At 47.1% G+C, this 14,087-nt stretch overlaps 1 long non-coding RNA gene and 1 other non-coding gene across 2 annotated transcripts in view; one reads left to right on the top strand and one right to left on the bottom strand.

Moving 5' to 3' along the window:
- The window catches only part of LOC139760223 (uncharacterized), a 121,649-nt gene that overhangs the window by 22,052 nt on the left and 85,510 nt on the right, over positions 1-14,087 (bottom strand). Inside the window, exon 3 of the long non-coding RNA XR_011715279.1 lies at positions 4,110-4,316. This is a non-coding gene — a long non-coding RNA (uncharacterized lncRNA). The remainder of the gene's footprint in view (positions 1-4,109; positions 4,317-14,087) is intronic.
- TRNAG-UCC (transfer RNA glycine (anticodon UCC)) lies at positions 58-129 on the top strand. The gene has a single exon. It is a non-coding gene; the product is annotated as a tRNA-Gly (tRNA).

Raw genomic sequence — 14,087 nt, 5'->3', positions numbered from 1 at the left:
TCAAAAGCAACCTGGTCCCTCAGAGGTAAAAGCCGAGCCGTGATCAATGTGAGTAAGGCGATGGTGGTATAGTGGTGAGCATAGCTGCCTTCCAAGCAGTTGACCCGGGTTCGATTCCCGGCCATCGCACATGTGTTTTATATGAAGTTTTGTATGTTGTATTCGAGCTGTACCGTTATCAGATAAGGTAACAAACGTTGTCTATATAAATAACGGCTAATTCCTGTTTCACAGTGTTGTAAGCAGACGCATCTACACGCATGTTCTCTCTCCCTCTCCCGCTCTCTCTCTCTCCCGCTCTCTCTCTCTCTCTCCCGCTCTCACTCTCTCTCCCGCTCTCACTCTCTCTCTCTCTCTCTCCTCTCTCTCTCTCTCTCTCTCTCTCTCTAGCCCCGCCTGAGGCAAAATCTCGTCGTAGGTAGATTTTCTGACACATAAACACTCACACCAACATACATCCTTCGGCTACAGTTTACTCAAATACATAACTGTCAGTTATGATTGAGAGAGAGAGAGAGAGAGAGAGAGAGAGAGAGAGAGAGAGAGATGCCGTACACAGTCAGGACATGAGGACAGTAGGGTGTGTGTGGTTTGTGGTGACATGTGGTGTATGCCACGTATCAAGGATATGGGGGACCTCACCTGTTTTAAGATTTGTTTGGTCAGACCTGATTCGGCTGGTTACAGATGCTGCTTACGAGAAAGCCATCCAGTTCAACACTAACTCTCCGTGAGCTACACTGGAGACTCTCCAGCGACACACAAAAGTTGCAGGAGGGGGGGGGGGGTTGTTGAGAAGCACATGTGATGGGCAGCGACCATGGGCCCCGGGAGGTGGTGTGGGAGAGGTGGCGAGTGTGGCGAGGTCATCATCTTGGCAAGCCGGAAGCTGACTGCTACTCTTCCTTACCTCCGTGTTGACCCTGGATCTGGGCGGGTGGTCACGCACCCGTACTGTTGCCAGGGCTGTGGTGGTGGTGGTGTGGTGGTGGTGGTGGTGGTGGTGTGGTGGTGGTGCGGCCGGGTTCAGGGCTGTGGTAGCTCTGCTGTGGTACGGTGGTAGGGGTCAGGGTTTGTGATGGCGCTGTTGTAAGGAAGAGCTCCAAGGCTTCATAACCGATATACAAGCGACTTATACTTTCAAACTTGGTGAAGCAAATTGTTAAAGTCAGTATAGCCACAGGATACTCGCTTGTCAAGTGACGAATATTTGGAAGATCACAGGGAACTTCGGGGGGCAAACGGTGGCATGGTCGGTAGAGCGGACATAGCAGCTCCCTGCTCAGTATCTCCAGTTCTGGCAACAGTGTCTTGAGTTACACTTGTGTCTAGTGTTGTTCTGATGGTACATGATGGTTGCCTATTTCTGTCAGGGATCCATCGCTGCTTGTTTCGTGCCATAACTCGTGTCGCCTGGGAGAGCCATCCTGTATACTAGTGTAGCCACTGTCGCCTCGGATGGGCAGATATTAAGGACGTGTCGTGGTCCGGGCTGAGGGTCGCCGCGGACAAGACCGTCACACAGAAGGCTGTCCTCCACCACCGCTTCCTCCCTGGTCGGGTCGACGAGATCTGCGGCCGGAGCCAATTACACCCGTCCTGCGTAGGCCAACCGACCAACCTACCCTCCTGCCTCACCACAACACGACGCGAGCGTGTAAGTCATTTCCATATGGGGGGAGTCGGGTGAAAAACGTGACTAGAGCCTCAAATTCTGGTCAGGTCAGGCTGGGTCGCCTCCAGGATCACGATGTCTTTGGCAAGCACTGTGGCTTGACCCAGGGGGCCAACCGTGTCCACGTTATCACACGAACAGGTCAGAATTAGTGAGTTCCTTCAAGACGTGATTGGTATCAAAGTTTTGTTGTCGTATATAATGTTCCTATACCCTTCCATAGCGAAGAGGGTCAGATGGAAGGGAAGAAGGTCGATTGGAAGGCCAGAGGGTCGGTAGGAAGGGCAGAAGGTCGGGAGGAAGGGAACTGATAGGAAGATTATATAAAAAGGAAAAGGTTCAGGGAGGAGAAGGAATAGCAAGGGAGGTATATGGAACAGCCACCCTCTCCCGTGTAATGGAGGGGAGGTATACAGAACAGCCACCCTCCTCAGTGTACTGGTTCCAGTTTTTTCTCTGCAGCTCCTCTGTTCTCCAAACATCTGCGTCACGTTTAGGTCACGCTTGGCCGACGTGCAAATTGTTTAATAAAGCAAAGGAGGAGATAAAAAGGGAGTCATAGTCTGTCTCACGCGCTAGCAGGTGAAGGAGTGCATAATGAGCAACTACATCACGTTAGGTAAACATACAGAAGGACACCTCGTCTGTCCCAGTAAACAATCTGTCTTAATAATCTACAAAACGATTAAATGGATGGAGCTCAGCTGCTGGGTGAGAGTTTGCCCAGGGATCGGCCCGGGTCCTGTGTATGTGCTGGCTATGGAGGCTGAATGTGTTAAGCTGTTTAAGGTAAGTGGGAAAAGACAGCAGTCCTGGGGCGAATGTGGAATGCTGGTTCCCTACTGTTTGGCAAGGGCTCGTCAAGTGTGCACTTTGAATCAGCATTCTTTGGACACGTCACTACCATTGAACGACTCTCTGTCCCTCGCAATATCCTGATGGTTGCCGTCCACAGAGACGCAGACAGACAGACAGACAGACAGCCACACACACACACATACACACACACACACACACACACATACGCACACACACACACACACACATACACACACACACACACACACACACACACACACACACACACACACACACACACACAGTGATGTCTTATGTTATCAGGTCAGCATAAGGCATCTCTCACGCCCCTCACGCCAGTCTGGACATATTCAAGGCCATGTCTAAACGGGAGACGTCCATGTTAACTCCCACACCCACAAAGTGGCCCGACACCTCCGTCCTCCACCACTCCCCTGGGATCGAGCAAACCTCCCAAGACCGGCTCAGGACCAGTGTTGACCAGGCCAGAGGTTCGTCCTCCACACCTCGGAGACACACGTGTTATGACACCAACATAAACATGTTGGTGTGTCCTCAGATGGAAGCCAGTGTTGCCGATAGGCCTTGTGTCGTGTATAATGTATAACACCAGTAATACAGTGATCAGAAATCCATAACAACAGTACTACAGTAATAATACATTAATACAGTAATAATACAATATGAAATATGGTATACCCTCGTGTATTATTCTCGTATGTTTATATCATATCATACTTCAAGCGATCTATTATGGAGGTGATTAAGGAGACATTCAGACAACTGATTTATCCTCCCCTCATCTACTACTATCCTCCCCTCTCCCCACTATCCTCCCTTTACCCCGCCTTCCTCTCCCCAACCTACCATCCACCCCTCACCTCGCCATCTTCCTTCCCCGCACCCCACCATCCCCATCTTTATACCATTATCCTCCTCCTTAACCAACCAGCTCCCATCACCTCACAGTTCTCCATCTCACCCCACCATCCTCCCCATCACCCAACTATCCACTCTTTCACCCCACTGTCCTCCCTCTCACCTCATTATCCTCGCTGTCACCCCATCACACACCCTCCTCACCCTAAAACCATCCTCCTCACCTCATTATCCTTCCCCTCACCCCACTATCATCCCCTCACTCTACTGCCCTCCCCATCACCCCACCATTCATCACCCCAGCAGAGGGAGGGTCGGCCAGCGTGACGGGGCCCTCATGGCCTCGCTGCTCCCGCCACTTTTGGTCATGGAATGCCGCCAGGCAGGTCCGTGGGCGAGTGGCACAGGAGGGTAGGTGGGAGGGAAGATGGGAGGGAAGGTGGGAGGGTAAGTAGGTAGGTAGTAGGAAGGACTGGTGGAAGTTGGGAGGGTGGGAAGGATGATGGGAGGGGAGATGAGAGGGAAGGAGGGGAGGGTAGTTGGGTAGGTGGGAAGGATGGTGGAGGGGAAGATGGGAGGGTAGATGGGAGGGGAGGTGGGGGAGAAGGTGGGAGGGAAGTGAGACGAACCCTGGGAGGGTTATCCAGGCTTGTCTTCACCCCCTCCCTCATCTTGGGTTATCATGTGTGGTTCTGGATTATCCAGGAAACACCAGAGTAATACCAGGTTATCATACCTGAGAGTCGTCCCTTTTTGCTCAAGGGTCGTCCCATCGTGATGAGGAGTCGTCTCGTCGTGTTCGAAATTCATACCGTTGTGCTTAAGGGTCGTAACATCTTGCGAAAGGGTCGTACCTCCGCGCACAAGGGTCGTAGCGTCGTGCTCCACGAGGAATTAACCTTTTGACGTCGGGTCAGAGGTCAAGGTCGTGGTGTCTTGTGTACTGAAAGATAAAGTAAATCCATTTGTACACAACACAGTAGTACTGAGCTAGTGAGTGTAAGCCAGTTGTATACAAGTAAGATATTAATACACACGAATAATCTTCACCCCTACAGCTGTATCATACAGCTGTAGTTAAGGATAAAGTTAGAGAGGCTATGTAGGAAGGGACTTCAACATTCTATGATTATACTCTGGTGATTAATCTTATGTGATGATCACACAGGGATTACTCTCGCATCCCCAGGTACCGCATAAAGTACACGAAACTGTTTTTGGAGTCAACTTTTATGATCTCTGTAGAACAATACAGAAATAATCCTCAGTAAACATTGTTGCTCAAATAATTTCAGAAGTCAACAAAGTAACACATTAAGATTTCGAAGGCCCCAGCAAACAGACCTTGTGTACGCCACTATGGCGAGTCTCCAGCCTGGGTTTGCCAACGCTAACTAGCGGTGTGGACGATTGTTTTGCTAAAGAGAATTTGCAATTATAATCAGCAAGAGCTGGAATTACCGGAAAATCGACACTGTAAAAGGATTAGCATGTCTGGGTAGCACTGAGGGGTAGTATGGTCGGAGTAATTCATGTAACTAAGTCTGTTTCACTTGTTTTTCGGCACCGAGTGACTCACTGTGTTGTGAGTGGCTCCCAGGCAATACAGTGTGGTGAACGTTCTACAGAAACAGATGTGTGGTGTCTTGCCGACCCAGTGTGTGGTGGATGAGACGAGTCAAATATGATCTTCTCATAATCCATGTCCCTCTGAGCTGCTCCCCAGGGACGCTTCACTTTTAGCTTAGCTTCAGCTATGCAAGTAGGGCTTCTCAGGCCGCTCCGATGGGGGGGGTAGGGTTGGGAGGAGGTTGTTCTTCCGTAAGACGGGCTGTCATTGGCTCTGTTGGTGGCAGGAAATTGGATGAGCCTCTGTGAAATGGGATATTATTGGCTCTGTTGGTGGCAATGATATTGGAAGTTACGTTGATAGACGGGCTGTCACTGGCTCTGCTGGTGGTAGCCTTTGTGAGATGGGCGGTCATTGACTCTGCTGAGGCACTGATATTGGAACATACGTTGTTAGACGGGATGTCATTGACTTTACTATTGGCAGCCTTTGTAAGAAAGGCTGTCAATGGCTCTGTCTGTGGTATGATGTTGAGAGATCCTTTGAAAGACGGGTTGCCATTCGCTCTGCTGATCCGGAGACTGGAGGAACCTCTGTACGACACGACGTCATTGGCTCTGCTACGAGAACCACAGTCGAATTAAGATAACCTAATCCTCCGCTAAGTGGAAACTCATGATTTGTACCTGTGAGGCGAGGAAAGCAATACCATCAAACACTCTGGTGACAAACACTCCCTGTCACACCTTGCTGACGATGACTCAAGGACGGATGTACGATGACTCGCCTCCCTGACGTTAGCCTCGTCATGCTAAAAGCCCCCGGGAGAAAACAACTCGTGGAACTTCACTTTTTCCTTCTTATTTCCAGACTCAAAGATTCTATTAATGCCTCATACAATATCGTAAGGTCTTATTACTTACATATTACGATGTTGCTGGAGGCTAGGGATCATGGTAAGTGGTGAAATCACAGTGAGCTTCCCACACACACCCTCCATGCACCGAGAGCCAAAACAAAACTACCGTACGTAGCCTCGGGTACCTCGTACGGTAATTGCATCCGGCTGTACTTTACGCCCTCGTACACTGAGCTTATATTAACGTGCATCTTCACTCGTATCTCATTCATTTCCACGGTAAAATAACCAGGTAGGATTCTTATGTTTTACTTTTACTGTGATATATCTTAATGTGACATACATGATGATGCACGTTTGACTATAGCATATATTCCTTGAATGTGATTATATTTATATATAAATATATTATATATATATATATATATATATATATATATATATATATATATATATATATATATATATATATATTGTGTTTGTTTGCATGTGTATGTGTGAGTCACTTTGTGTGTGTTTGTTTTTATAAGTCAACATGAATGTCTGGAATCATGATGAGTGAAACATGTCCAGACGTAACAATGAATTTGTTACTCGATGGTTCTATACACACTGTGGGACCCGCCATCTTTGATAAAGCTTACCCATACGCCTCCATGATCACCCTCCCGTCTACCACGACCACATCGTAAGTCTTATAAAATCAGACTTCAGGACCATCGGCGATAGATGGCATCCTAACAGCCAGAGATGGCACTGGACTCTTTAACAGCCAAGAACAGGGCTAGACTCTCTAAGGGCCAGGGATGGGACTGGATTCCTCTCTAACAACCAGGAGTGGGATTGGACTCTCTTGGCAACAAGTTGAACAGGACTGGTGGTGGCTTGGTGGTTGAAGCCAACTCCACAAACTGGAAATAAATGAGTCTTCTAGACTCGTGCACAGGGTTGCCTGCACTGCAGGTATTTCAAGCATTTGCTGTTTAGGCAGAGAGCCAGCCAAGTGGTCTTCGTTAAGCCAGTCGTCGTTAAGTAGAGCCTCGTTAAACGGATAGTTTTTAAGCAGGTCACCTACAGTAATTTGTCGTTAAACAGGTCGCCGTTAAGCAGGTCTTCGTTTGACAGGTTGCCGTTCAGCAGGTCCGTTCACCAGGTCATCATTAATCAGGTCCTCGTTTAGATGTTTGCCCTTAGGCAGGGCCTCGTTCAGCAGGTCATCAAGGAATAAATCACACAAACTAATTCCGGGTCAGTAAGTTTTCGCCAAAGATGGCAGACCAGATAGCTGGTGTGTTTTGCGTTTAATGAATAATAAAGATGATGGAAGCATTTTTAAGAGGATCAGTGGGATAAACCGCTGGCGTTTTCCAAGAATTTACTTGCCGAGCTATTAACTTGATTTACTGCTCATAAAATAGAGAGAGAGAGAGAGAGAGAGAGAGAGAGAGAGAGAGAGAGAGAGAGAGAGAGAGAGAGAGAGAGAGAGAGAGTAGTGGAAGAAGAGGACATACCTCTGCTGCATCATCAAAACATTATTGCATGAAAAGCAACATTTATCAAAGCCATTCACTGACCCCAACATCAACCATGATCATTTTCTTTATATGATGTTCATCAATGTATTTCCCTGTTCCTTCTGCCTTGTTGCTGTTGCGCACATCTCCCTGTTCTTCATCAGTACACTATCTTTAACCCTTTTCTTCCGAGGGATGTACCTTACGCTCCTCATTGACGTAATTTCCTAATTTTCGTTATAGGGTTATCAGACCTTACGTTATCTGGCTCTTCCACGTACTCATGTGTACTTCGCTTTCATCGTCGTTATTAGATGCTGACCGACGGGAGTTATATCCACGGTGGCGTGAACTGATGGTCGTCGTAATGGTTGAACCAGTGATGCAATTTAGTGGTGGGGTCCTGGGCCAGGGAGGCAAGAGGCCGCCTCTCCATTAAGGCCACAGTTCACCAGGAATGACCATCATCAAGGCCTCAGGCCCAAGCATCAGTAACATCCTTACCGTAAGAAGGACCATTCCTAAAACCCTTTATTAGTACCTTCCAGCAAGACTTTCCCCTCTCACTACACCACCAATTAGCGCCCTCTGGTTAGACATCCCCAAGCACTTCACAAAGAGGACCTCTTCCCCAGCAGGAACTCTCCAGGCGCTGGATGTGTGTGGATCCACAGGAGGCGACCTCTCCCCAGTTGCTGTCACGGGTCGCTGCCTAGGCCATAATCCACGACCATCACCTCCCCTGCCCACCCATTCTGCTGGCCTTCAGGATGCACACACCTTCCTCCACACTCACTGTATATCCTGCAGGATGTGCGCCCCTTGCTACACGCCCTATGGACACTTTATAGGAAGCTACATGCCCGATGCATCCTTCAGGATTCATACACTGCTCGATGAACGTCTCGGGTGTGCACATCCTCTCACGTGCTTTAGGCAAGCAGCGGTATGTGCAAACGCTTCTACATGTCCCGGATCACCTGCAGAGCACTGTAGGCACGCTCCACTACACCACTTGGAAAGCCTCAAGTGTGAGCATTCATTCCTACACTCCAGTGATGGTCCGTAGTGCACACAGGTTTCGCTAGAGACTGGACGACTTCCAGGATGCACATCTCGCTACAACCCTGGGTGACCAGCAGCGGGCGCATCCTGCGCAAGGGAAGGTGTGCTGGGTGACCAGACGTGTAACAGGTGGTGTGTAGTGGTTTGGGTGTAGGTAGATGGCGTGTAGTGGGGTGTCTGTAGTGGGCTACAGAACGTGAGTGGCATGCGGTGGGTGGCGTGTGGTAAGTGGTGGCAGTACCACAGTGGGAGTCACCTTGGGGTTATGGATCAATGGACACCACTGGGGTTGTATAAAGGGTCATTTTACCTGAGTAAACAGAGAGTTGCCTATTGGACCCGACCAGTCTATTGTAGCATCAGTAACTCTCAGACTCTTACACTTCCCAGTATCATAACTTCATGGCTCAACACTGTAACACAATACAGAACTTTGTAATTTGTGGTATTAATTCCTGAATAATGATATGTCTTTAATGTAATGTATCGAGGTTATGTGGTCATCTTGCATTATCAGTCCTCAAACCCATTATTATCATCATCATATGAATTTATTGGATCGTATAACACAGTCTTAATATTTCTAATGAGAAATGATAGTAATTTCTCATCCACGAAGGTAACGTGTGAGATGATTCTCTCATGTCAAAAACTCTTCCTTAAAACCTGTGTCAATCAAGGACAAAAGAGGTCATGGAACTAGAATGTTAATGAGGAGCCAGCTTAGCTTATTCTAAAGACAATAAAAAGCTTAATTACTTGCGTCTAGGTTAGCATGCGCCAGACCAGGCCAGGAGTGGCAACTCGTTGCATTTCTATATGAATTTAAAGGCTCGGGTTCGACCCCCTGACCGGGCAATTTCCCAAGCAAGGGGAACAGGTTTGAAAACAATGCTTAATGAGTCCGGCGCTTGTATACATCACCACAACATTACAGGAGAAGAGCAGCGCTTGAGTCGCCATCCTCTGAAACAGCAGCACCAACAAAAGGAAGATTTAGACTAAAGAAATACCAGCCTTGTCTACAGCAAGAACTACCACACGAACGGTCATTACCGGGAGTGGTCTGCGTGTGTGTTGAGGCAGGAGAGGGAGCAGCGGGAGAGGGAGCAGCGGGATAGGGAGCAGCGGGAGAGGGAGCAGCAGTGAAGGCTGTATAGGTAGCCATGCCGTCAGATGCAGTCGTGGGTGAGTCCATAATGGTTTCTCGGATTAATCCCTTGAGCACGACAGTACGACGCTTATGCACAACGGTACGACCCATGAGGACGACGGTACGACCCTTTATTTCGACGCTACGACCTTTGAAAACGACGATACAGTCCCTTAAGTACGACTGTAAGACTCGGGTATGTTGGTCGTACAGTCGTGCTCGAAAATCTTACCTTCGTGTTCAAAGGTTGTACTATCGTGTTCAAAGGTCGTACCGTCGTATTCAAAGGTCGTACCATCGTGTTCAAAGGTCGTACCATCGTCTTCAAATGTGTTTTGAATTAAGAAAAACGGAAGAAAACGATCAGCAAATCCCTTACTGTTTTTAAGATGTTTATTCGTCACCTCAGTGTATTCACTTTTATCAATAACCTTATCATTAACATCTCACAAACTGTACCATATAGAAATAGGAATCATTCAAATTAATCTGATCATATTACACTGCATATCTGCAGTGTTCTATGATGCCTTACCTCTGGTGTTTTCCAGCGACGTCCACTTTACCTATGATGTTTTATGCCACGTGTCTGGTGATTTGTCGCAACTGAGTTTATAGATTTCCTAAACTTATAAAATTCATTTTCTGTTGTGATCTAGAAAGTGTCCACTTCGGGCAATATCTTCGTCTCTGTGACCCTATACTTGTCGCCTCCATGTTGCTGTTCACGTAATCATCTCTTGTTCTACATTTGAGTATCTTATTAATTTATTCAAATTTCTTTTCGTTATATACTTTTTCTCAGCTGCTGTGTGTGTCATTTATGCTTGTTCCTTCCCATCTCTCTGTCACTCTTACGTTAAACTTCGTTAATCTCTCTCTCTCTCTCTCTCTCTCTCTCTCTCTCTCTCTCTCTCTCTCTCTCTCTCTCTCTTGGTGAAAGTAGCGTGCGCTGCGTCACACTCGCAAGTTTCACTAAGCGAGGTTCACCTGCCGACCCGACCACAGCGGACACACTTCACCTTCCATAGTTCCAGCCACGTCCCTGGCCGAGGTCCAGCCTGCCTGGCCGTGTTGCTACCCCAGGTCTTGTTGTTCCAGAAATACTTTTTTTCTGTTTTTCATTTCCAGACTGCGTCATAATTTCTCGCCTAATCATCATTTCGGTGTATAATCCATCATTATTCACGGCTCCAGTACCTTGTGTTTGATACTCCTGGAACAGTCTTCACTCCAATATCCAGTTGCCTTCGTCAGACCAATCGCCAAAATTTCACTCCGCTAAGGCTTCAGGAGCCGTCTGCTCTCCAGTCCTTTTTCCAGTACACTACTGTCATTCTAATGTACAAATCATTCACTATTCCAGACCTCATCCTCAAACCAACATCTAAATTCCATCTTCATTCCATTATTTGTTTCATTCCCGTTCCAGACTCCGTCTTCACTCCAGCAGCCTGAGTATCTCTTCATCCAGGTCTTATCCTCAGCGTAGGCCTGTCTTCACCTAATGACTCAGGTTCTGTCAGCATATTATGAACCAATTTAAGGTTTGGATCAGAAATCGAACCATCTCTGAGTCTGTGTTTCAGGAGGAAGGTATCGACTCTTGTATCAAGGTCACGTTCCCATTACGTGGACCGGGCCTCACCATCACCAGCCCACGATCCACGCTCCTCCTTACTTCATGATTCATCTCTACCTGAACCTCAGGATCGAAGCTCCGATGTCATCCCGTGATCCAGACATCGTCCTCACTCTGGGATCCGGTCCCCCACCCCTAACCTTCTCTATATCAAGTTCCAGGTCAGGTCATCACTGGCAGTCTTTTCTTTGACCAAGATCCAATTAGTCCTTACCAGGTCAGAGATCTTGGTTTCATTTTCAATGTGTGAGCATTGTCTACGTCTCAGTCCAGAATCAACTCGTCTCTCGATTATGTGTGGTAAATCCCGGCACTGTAGTCATTACTGGCAAACTTCACTCCAGAGTTTTTTTTTTTCTTACACTCCAGGCAATCTTCATACAACATGACCTGGACTTTGTCTTCGTGCCATGATTCCAGGTTCTGCCTTCTCTCAGGGAGCCATTATCACTGCTTGGTCTAGGCTTTATCTTTGGTTTCGTGATACAAATCCTATTCCAGTTAAAGAATCTTTAGTTTATAAAGATCCAGGACACGTAGATCAGTGGATACAAGTTCTGCATTGATTCCAGGATTCGTTTCTCTCTACGTCTAAGATCCAGGCCTCGTCCCATGTGTGGATTTAAGCTCCATCTGTGTTCGAGGATTCAAGTGTTTCTTGTCTTTCAAGACTCAAGTGCTGTCCTCATTTCAGACACTCACCATAGAGGCTTTCGATTCTTCTTCTGTTCCAGGGACTTGCTTACTTTGGAATCAAATCTTTCTTACTCTAGACATTGGCTGTAATCTAGAATCTAGACTCTTTCTTCCACTCCGGCTCTGTCTTACTTTCAGGATCCATGACCCATCCTTTGCCAGGACACAAGCACAATGTTAGCTCTCGATTCTGAGTCGTCCAAAATTAAGGTTTTAGGACCAAAATTGCTCTCAAGGTTCAGGTCAGTCTGCACGATCTAAGTCCCACCCTGATTATAGGATCCAAAATTTATAACAATTCATGATCCAAACCCATTTTATCCCATGCATTAAGAACCGATCTCACCCAGAATTCAATCTCTTTTATCCTTACTTGTTGATACTTTTACCATCTTTAAACAAGTAAATAGGTCAAGGCAACTGTATTATGATTTAACTTCTGATTTGGTTTCTCTTCGACTTCTTGTTCTGAAATAAGTGGAGTTTCCCGTTCTACCTTTTTTTTCCCTCGTGCCATGGTTTATTAACCATCCAATACCTCATGAAACTTTGCAGTATCTCGTACATCAATTTGCACTCTCTCTTCTGAACGGCGATTCAGCTAACGGTTCCTGGAGAACCGGAAAATCTTCAGGTTTATTTCTCTCTTAGCCTGGAAAGTATACCGGTCAATGGCAATTTTTGACTCGAAATTCACTTTATGATGGACGAGCCAAGGAAGATTGCAGCGTTAAAGCCTTTCATTCCTATTTGTACAGACAGCCGAGTTCGAGAACCTTTAGAGAATCCATCATGTAATAACGAGCCACATCAAAATGGCTAGTGAGATAAGAATAATCACTTCTCAAGCAATTAACATTTTGAGTTACACGACCTGGGCTGTGGATTGAGAGGAAGATGTATTAGGAAATGTCCTCTAAGGCAATTTACTGTTACATGCCATCATGATTTACCTTCAAAACGATGCTCAGATCTGGTTCTGTTAATGGCGCCTCATTTACAGAGTCCGACCGCCTAGTGATGACAGTCGTGCAGTCCACAGACAACTGCAGTGTTGCTGCCATGTTGGCATTGTCTCCACAAAGACATGTTTAGTTCTGTGGTGTAGAGGAGAGTGTCGGCCCATGTGTCATGAATGTGAAAGTTGAGGCTGGTCCACTTGAGATGTGGATGATACAGTTGCTCCACCTGGCCCAAGGGAAATAAGGCCGGTCCACCTGGGATATGGAAAACGAAGCTGGTTTTGTGGATGATACCGGCGAGTAGCTCTCCTCCACCTTCACTGGTGGATAGCGTTTATCCACATGGAATGTGGAGAGAGTTTCGGATGCTGGTCCACCTGTGCTGTAGGATATAGATCTGGTCCCATCTAGGGTGCAGGGAATAGTACTGACCAGACGTCCTGTTTATGAAAGATTAATGCTGAAGTACCCGGTAGACGAAGAGCAGTTTTAATTCAAGTAATTGTTAGAAAAAAGTAAAGACGCTGGTGGTCCATTTGCAATATGGACCAGCAACATTCGGTCCACCTCAAGTGTGGGGAGAAAGTAGCAAGCTTAAGTAAGATTGATGCAACTGTTAACTTGAGTAACTGGCTGATCCATCACCTCATGATGCTGCTTTTTCTCATGAGAGGAGGAGAACAGCCCTGTCCCTCGGGCGACTTGAAGGGATGCGACGGCGTCTGTACACAACGATTCCTCTGGGCGAAGTGGGACGATATCCTTGTGTCATTCTGTCGAATCCTGTCTATCGATATCCTGATTCCACAGTCGTCTTTCCCTAAACTGTTATAGGACCCGTCTCCCATCCCCTCTAAACACACTCTTTATCCTAGGACTCTCTCCTACTCCTTCAAAGAAAACTCCCCCCCACCACCACCACCATTTCAACACCTCCCCTGCAGTTCTACAAGACCACACTCCCTCTCTCCAACTTTGTATTTTTCTACACCTCTTCAAGATCATTCTCTCTCCCTCTGACACTCCTTCCACAATCTCCCCTCCAAAACCTGTTCGTCTTCCTCCCCTCCAAAATCACACCCTCAATCTCCCTCACGAGCCTGACCTTGTAGCACGGGACAGTTGCCCGGTTTTATGAGGTTTAACGCCGAGCGATCAAGAAAGTTGGGTTTTGTTGGCTTTAAGTGCCTGAGTGATGCATTGTGTTGGTTCTTGTGCATCTGTCTATTAGAACAGGTCCTTTTGGGATGTAG

The sequence above is a fragment of the Panulirus ornatus genome, chromosome 35, assembly GCF_036320965.1.
Source record: "Panulirus ornatus isolate Po-2019 chromosome 35, ASM3632096v1, whole genome shotgun sequence".
In the NCBI taxonomy this organism is placed as follows: Eukaryota; Metazoa; Arthropoda; class Malacostraca; order Decapoda; family Palinuridae; genus Panulirus; species Panulirus ornatus.
This window is presented reverse-complemented; position numbering and strand designations above follow the sequence as displayed.